This window comes from Osmerus mordax, chromosome 12 (assembly GCF_038355195.1).
Source record: "Osmerus mordax isolate fOsmMor3 chromosome 12, fOsmMor3.pri, whole genome shotgun sequence".
Lineage (NCBI taxonomy): Eukaryota > Metazoa > Chordata > Actinopteri > Osmeriformes > Osmeridae > Osmerus > Osmerus mordax.
Window position 1 is genome coordinate 3341914 of NC_090061.1, and position 8692 is coordinate 3350605.

The window sequence follows — 8692 nt, forward strand, 5'->3', positions numbered from 1 at the left end:
TTCATGTGAGCTGGCTCACTTTGCACGGCCAGGCCTATCTAATGTTTAACTATCATGTGGCAATATTGCCCAGAGAGAGAGAGAGAGAGAGAGAGAGAGAGAGAGAGAGAGAGGGAGAGAGGAAGAGAGATAGAGGGAGAGGAGAGTGTGAGAGAGAGGGGGAGTTGTTCATTAAAAGCTCCAAATTGATTATTTCCTTCCTCCTGTTTACTCGTCCTACAGGGCTTGCAGGTTTTCTTCCAAGCCTGAGCTAACACAATGAGCTTATCTGCGTCCGGAGATCATTCTGGAACTATTGCCCTCCAGTTATCGCTGCTCCAGAGCCAAAGTTAATAGCTGTTTCCCCCTTTTCCTCGAATCCATGGGCTGTCTGTTAGTGAAATAAGATATTGATTCAAAGGGGCACTGACCAGCAACAATAAAGCTCAGAGCTGGAGCTGCGCCCGGCGTCTGACTAACCTTTGGCACGCTGTGTGTGTGTTTATGTGGTGTGGATTGCTGCATTTGTGAATGGTACAATATACAGAATGTGAAATATAAGGAATTGTTTCTGCACAGGAAAAAAACTGCCGTTCAAAATCAAGTATGTAGATGTTTGACTGTCGCTTATCGTTAGATACACTGTGGACATGCTGAGAAGTTGTCAACACTTTTCACGAAATCTACAAGGGGCCCATCGAAATATAGTTTTATTGTTATATTCACAGGGATGTGGTTACTTTGCACTGTGCCCGGTGAATACAGACCGTAACTTTACACTGACCACCCAAACACTGTCAGAACTGTGCAATTCTGATCCTTGACATTGTGCTGTACTTTGTACATGCACAAATTGTATGTTGCTTTGTGTAAAAAATGAATGAAATGTAATGTACAGGCAGCCAACGCTTAGACACGTTCTCTGTGGGTTCAGCTTGGTTACAATCATGAATGAACTACACTCATGTAATCATTCACCCAATCCTGCTCAGTTCATTCAGTCTGCGTGTGTACATGTGTGTTTGAGAGTGTGTGGGTGTGTGTGTGTGTGTGTGTGTGTGTAAATGAATGTGTGTGCTCGTGAGAGTGGGTGTGTGTGTGTGTGGGTGTGTGTGCAGTGCATGTGTCTATGTGATGCATGTGTGTGTGTGCGTGTGTGTGTGTACTGTACGTTTGCCTGGGTATCCCAAGCACACTTGGGATTGTGTGTCTAAAGGGCCTTGAGAGAGTGTGACATCACACCTTTGAGACAGTGTTTCATTTCACAATGATGGGTAAATACTGTCAGCTTCTTCTGTTCCTGCAGGATTGAATTAGGTTGCTGAAATTCAACCCGGCACCTATAACCATGAGATCATAGCTTTTATAAAAGTTCAAATGTATATTCTATCTAAAAACGAATCTAAAACATATAGTAAATACACATCTAAAAACATGTATTGAATGCACATCTAAGACAGATGCACATCTAAACCGTGATGACCCTTGGATATGTGTTGGTAAGGATGTGTGTTATTAGTGTAGTATAATAACAGTTAAGCAAGAACAAAGATCGAAGTATGGGTGGATCACGCTACTCTCTGTAATGTCAACAAGGAAGTGTTGTGTGATGGTATGATGTCGACGATGTGAGTAAGATCAGCGCAGCTGCCAACCGCTCCTATCCCATTTTACAAGCTTTGTATTGTTTTATGTCTGTGGATTTAAGGGATATGAAGGTAGGCACTAGGCAGCTAGGATAACCCTGTGACTCACACATTCAAGCATCTACGCAGAGTTGCGTAATCTATCTGGAATTTTAGCAAGGAAAAAGTAATATCACGTTGTTATTGAGTCATAGGATTTAATTTGACCACTGGATGAAAAAACGAAACACTTTAAAAGTAAACTTTATATAAACTTTTGACACACATTTCCCGAAGCGCCACTGAGTAACGCTGGTGCCAAGCATGAGTGAGTCAACACCCGTGGCACCCTCCCCGGAGAGAGAGTGTGGGAGAGACCAAGATGATGGTTCACGCTACACGGCTCAAATTCCATGAAAGAATAAATGCGCCGTGCAGTATTTCTCACGCAGGATATAGTCGGATTTGTTTATTAGTCTGTCAAGCTGGCGAACGTACATTAAACAAACAGTTAATCCTGCATAACGAACGCAAATATGAACAGTTGTTTATGGTATCAGCGTGTTGTCGTACTGTGACTGAAGTGTGTGATATATTTGATAAACCTCAACCATACTGCTTTTGTAGGTTGACACATGTGCGTCTAAATTTAACTGTCAGCGCTTTTCACATATTGAGCTCTGATCCCCACCAGCCCATACATCTAGCGCCTACAAAACTAATAATAACAAATTTATCTCCAGTGAATGTGTTTCATGTGTCCGTATGATGTAAACCACACCAAAAGTTGTCATTAGTGCCATTTTCATGGCAGATACAAAGTAGGGGACATAAAAGAGTCTCATTATTCAATATTTACACATGGGGCTTTGTAGTGTTCTTAACAGAAGCTTTCTATTTAAACTTGGAATCCATCAAAACGTTTCCCCACCCCTCTCATCTTGTGGGAACCGCTGGATTAATTAATTTCTTGCAATCGGTCATTACTTTGACAGAGATGTGAATATCATTTGAACTGCGCTCTAAAACCCGTTACTGTTTTTAATGCGTTCACAAGTCTATGCAGAATGGTTATTGTGGTGTTGATTTTAAGAATACCGGCCTATATTTTATTGTGTAGTATTAGTTAAGCATTTGTGTAGCGTTTAGAAAACCTATTAGGCATATTGTAAACCATGTGTTAATACTTTATTAGTCAACCTTGTAGCTTTATGTAAGTCCTTGATGTAACACTTTACAATAGCAATTATTTGTATATATATCACCAGCCATTTCACTATTAACATAAATATTAGTGGTTTGGGAGGTGCTAATAAAGAAAAGGGATTCACTACATTTTCATCACCAAAGTGGTGCCAAAGTGTTTTGCTATATTATTCATAATATTATTCACTATTCTTTTATTATATTATTTAGAATAATCTATAGAAGTAAAAAAAAAGTCAATAATCAAGTTCTGTAATCGTTTTTTCTTAAAAATTTAACTGTTATTTTTCTGTTGGGGAAAGAAATCTGCCCAATCGAGTCTTTCAGAGATGAAAGCAGGAACTGACCTAGCACTCCAACATGGACAGAATCCATCGCTCTCCTTCTCCATAAAACCTGTTTTCGGCCAATTCTCTTGCAAACATTAAAAATAATGACTACACTCAATGCCGTAAATGCTGTGGAGATATTTTGCATGCTGAGTGCACATCCTGTGAAAAACTATATTATGTCTGGGGCTAAACTTTCATTAGCACAACAGTTACTGGCAGAACACTATTGATACAATAACTCAGTGAGGGGCAGTGTAAAACTGTCACCCTGGCTGGAATGGATGGTGAGGACTGGGGGGAGAAGCTGGCCTCACTCAATATAAGGGAGGAGGCTGCGGTAGAGGCCGGGGAAGAGGCTGGGGGGAGAGGCAGGGGTTCCTGGGAGGGTGAGGGTGGGTGTTTGTCCCTGTCTGCAGGGACAGGAACTCAGGAGTCTGTTAATCATAGAGAGACTGCACTGCAGTCATCCAGATGGAATACACACAGGTCTTGGAGTCATCCAGATATAATTGTGTAACAGGTCACATTTGTGAAATAAAACAGTTGGCTTGGAAGATGGTAGGATAGGGGTGAAGGAGAACACAGACACATACACACACACAGAGAGACACACACACACACTCAGACACACACAAACAGACACACACTGACACACACACACACAAACACACACAGAGACAGTCACACACACACACACACACACTGACACACACACACACCACTTACAGAGATCATGTAGTGGCTCCAGACAGGCTCAGGGTCTTATTACTGTAAGAGCCAGTGGAGGTGTCCAGTGATGGGCAGGGTTAATAAGGCCTGGGTCCGCCTCCTGTCAGCTCCTTAACGAGCCGGCTCCCTCTGCCCTCTTAACGAGCCAGCTCCTTCTGCCCTCCTCAGGTGCCTGGGGAAGCTAGTTAAGCCCGTCTTAAACCTGCCCGACCAGGGACAAGCCGCCTGGGTGGCTAGGGGCCCGAGTGAGAGGGTTCTGAGAGAGTGGGAATGTAGACGTGTGTTTTGCAAAATTGAATCTGCTCTTTTTACGTTTGTGGTAACAGAGTTTAATGATTTATTGTTAACATGGAACTGAGAGTTCCAGAGGCTCTTGTTAAATGGTTGCAGTTACGCTCACAAACAGCTCAGCTCAGAAGGGTTGTGCATGATCACTGGTTGTGTTCATGTGTCACTTTTAGCTTTTGAAGAGGCCTCAATATTGTATATGAACAAAAACCACAACACGAAAATATAAAGTGGTCAGATAAGGCTTGAATCCACAAGTTACCCTTCACAACAAAGTTACTGACTTTATTATCGTGGATGGTAAGATAAGCTAAATGATAGTATCATACATATCCTGAATATTATAGATAAAGAAAAGACAGGATAAAAGGTACAATTAATCAAATCAAACTTTATTTACATGGCGCATTTCATACCAGAAGGCAACACAATGCGTTTCACATAGCGCTTAGCTAATTAATGAGACTTCCCCAGTCTCCCTCCCGGCTCTGACCTTCAAGGCGTGTTAGTGTATTATGTGACAGAGATTTAGACATCAGGACTGAGCCCCTGGTCATGTTGGAAAGCTCCAGATGCGCTTCCTCCAGAAGGAGAGGGGCTGCTGCCCATCACAGCTGGAATCTGACAGCTCACATACCAGGGGGATGGGGAGATATTGAACGTTTAATTTCCTGGCTGCAAGGCAGACGGTGAGTTCCTCCAGACCTACACAGACATGGAGATGGCTGTTGACACACCAGGGAAAACAACGTATATTGGACCAGAAGTTCTTAAAATATTTATAAGAAGGTCTTATCCCTGGGCCTGGGTCTGCAGTGTCAATGTTTTCGAGACTTTTATCAACGTGCAGACCGAGTTAACTGTCGGTGACGGTCTGGTAACATGTAGATTACATTCTACATCTTTCTGGGAGTAAAAATATCAACAAACTAACCTCAGCCAACATTAAACCCATATCTGCATGTCTTTAACATCATCTGTCTGTGAAACTCAGTTTATGGCGAGGTCTCTTTGCTGACATATCTCCCTTGGCCTGCTTACCTCTGCTTCTCTTTTGTCATAAAGTGGTCATCATGTCCCTGAACAGATTCTAAACAGATGATTCATGACAGTGTGTCTGGGTAGAGTATTCATTAAATGTATTCATTTACCACATGTGCTTTTATCTACAGCGACGTACAGTACGTAGGAGGGGTTTGAAGCTGTAACCCATTAATCCGTGGTCAAATACAGTTAAATCAACTTGTGATGGTGAGAGAGGCTCTTATATTAACGATTAAGATTTCAGCACATCAAATACTGTTTTGTGTTTTAATCTTATTACACACTGGAGTACCCCTGATGCACAAACAAGGTTTATTTCAGTACACCGTTATTACACCTGTTACTGCACTGTGGGTATTACAGCACACATACCAAAACACCTTGTTTAGAGGTAGAGTTGTGTTTTGAGTTTCCTTTTTTGAGGCTTTTCACAAACCATAATGAACGCCATAAAACGTACATTTTTGTTGACTGTGTAAGTAACACAGCACTGTCACTGCATCCGTTGAGCTGTGCATATTTTCCAGGTGAGATTCGAACACAAAACAACACGACTGCTTAGTAGAGGAAGACGTAGAGCAAGTCACTGAAATGCCTTCGCGACGACTCATGCCTGAGAGGGAGACTAGAGTCGTGCCAGCGAGTGGAACGAGGGAACGTGTCTGGATTTTTTCCCGTCACTTCCAGGCTGCGGAGTTGACTCACTGGATGACGCGCTCGTGAGTTCCAGCGGCTCGCTCGCGAAGGGGTTGCCTGACCCTGAGCAGGAAGGCCGTCCACGTGTCTGAGTCATGGAAACGCTGAAAACACAGACTGACGTGTTACACGGGGGTCAGGGCGCTCGCCAGGTTGCCAGACATCTGGATTTTATTTCCAAATAAGCTTATATTGAAATTGTGGCTGATTACTTTGGCGCAAAGCGATTCTATAAATATTTATTTCGGGGTGAATGTGAGAATCCGGCGTCCCGTTGCAGTATTTTTGAAAGGAGGGAGTTTGTGAGGGTGCCAAAATGGTGGCGGCCATGTTGCAGGTGTTTTGAATACGCATGCCAGTTGGTCAAGTTGAGAAGAAATGAATAGTGTTGTTATTCTGCATATCCAAGTAAGAGTTCTTCAGTAACTTGTATTACTAAAGTAAGTGTACTGAAGTGATATCCACAGAACGGAGCCCACAATGGGATTTAAAAAGCCAAACTGTAAATCTTAGCTTTCAGTGTTTCTTGTAGTAGACTCAGTCATCAGGCGTGCATCACTAGGCAACAAATTATCATAAAAAGTGTTTTTGTTGTGTAAAGTGTTGTGAGGTAAACTCTGCTCACCCAAAATTCCCCCCATAAAACGTTGCCGGGAACTTGAGCTGGTCTCCATGCGATGGTGCATCTGAGACTTCCTGTTTATCTGAGACTTCCTGTTTATCTGAGACTTCCTGTTTATCCGAGACTTCCTGTTTATGCGTCCCTGGTTGCTGGGTGTGCATGGCCTCACTACGAGCCAACAGCTGGGAATGGCCTCCAACGAAACATGCCGTTCCTCTGACAAACACCCATGGAGCAATAGGAACATGTGTCTCCAGCCCCTGCTGCCCCTGCTGCCCCCCCTTCACCCTCCAGCCTCCTACCCCTCCACCCCCCTACCCTTCACCCCCTAGCCCCCTCCGCCCCCAGCCCACCAGCCCTCCCTCCCATACAAAGCTGCACAGTGTACTTAATGAATAGCACACTTGGGGCTCAGTTTTTTTTTACCGGAACACTGGGAGGAAAAAACCTCTCCCTGCACTCCCCCCCCACCCCTCCTGACTCCCCCCCCCCCCCCCCCCCCCCGACTCCCCCTGCTGCCCCAGGTGGCCTTAGGGGGCCATCTGAGATCATAAATCCATGACCCTGAGTTCCGGAGTGCTTTGGGCAAGGTCTAGTGCCGCATCTCCCACTTCCACTATATCCGATGTGAACGGTAATTCCTTTTAGCCGATGTGTAATGGCTGAGGAATGTCTTTTCCAACTTCGTCTAGGGCCGGTGGAATCTGTTGAAAATGTGTGACAGCTGTGAAAGTTGGCCGGCGCTCTCCTGTGAATGTATACGATCTGGAAGCGCTTCAGAGTTTGGGCTTGTTATGATGAGCTTTCTCCCCCTCCACACCAACCCTGCTCTCCTCTGCTCAACTGTTACTCTGTTACCTTGCCTCAACTACTCTCTCTCTCTGTCTCCTTTATGTCTCTCTCTCACTGTCTCCCTCTCTCTTTTCTGTGCCTCTCTCTCTCACTCACTCTCTCTCTCTCTCTTTCTCTCTCTCTCACTGTCTCTCTCACTGTCTTTCTCTGTGTCTCTTTGTCTCAATCTCTATCATTCTCTCTGTCTCTCTCTCACTATCACTCTCACACTGTATCTCTCTCTCTCATTCTCTCCCTCTCCTTGTTTTTTCATGGTAGGAGGAGTGTTTGTCAAGAATGTTCCCATACATTACAGAGAGGGAGCAGCTCTTTGAACAGAAGTGTGGTTGGGAACATTTCATGCCAGAGACCCATGTTTCAAAAGGCCTGCTCTCGCTTTCAGAGTGTCTGCGTGCCGTGTGAATCGAGACTGCATGTACCTTCATCCTCCGCGGTTCCAACGCTCAGATCTTTAATCTGACACACTGCAGCCAGATCATAAATATCAGAGCAGGAGAGAAGCCAGGGGAAAAGGCATAGCTCAGTGGTGGAGCATTTGCCTGCAGATCAACAAGTCCCGGGTTCACAGAAGTGCAGCACATTAAGAAACTGCATAAAGCAAAAAAGTATAAAATGGTAATTATTTTGTTAGTGTTTAAAAGAACATTCTGTTATTGCCTCCTGTTGAAACGATGAACCGAATGTTGAAGGTTTTAGGGTTGGCCTACTGAACTCCCTGCCTTACTGCTCACCTTCCACTGCGGACAGTAAATGGTTGTCCAGTTGCTGCAGTTTCTCAAGCTTCTTGGAGACAGCTGCAAGTTACAGGAGGACAGGGGGGGGGGGGGAGGGTGGGGGGGTACAGGGAGAGGGGTGAGGCAGTTTACAGGGAGAGGGGAGTTGGGGGATGCAGGGAGGGGGTGGGGGGTACAGGGATGTGGGGGTGTAGGGAGGGATAGGGGGGTCATGTTTTTCTGGCTCGTAACAGATCCCTCTGCGATTAGGAGCACCTTCTCTCACCGCCTAATGTCTTTGAAAGTGAGGTTGAGGATTACTAATTGGATTAAATAGAGGCGGTGACACATATTGTGCTTTTCACTGTCCAAAAGCACCTCAGATGGTGCTGTTTAAATAATCTCCATGCCCTGTTATTCCACATTAAACATGTGAGTGTGCATTTTAGCAGCCTGTCTGATAATCTACTGTGTGTACCGTGTTTGTATTTAAATTACCATTGATTCTTTTAGCAAAGTATGATGGATCAGAAGTGAAACAGTACTGTTGGCTGTTCTAACAGTATTCCAGTATTTCAGTGGTCAGAGTCAAGGATTGGTCTGTAT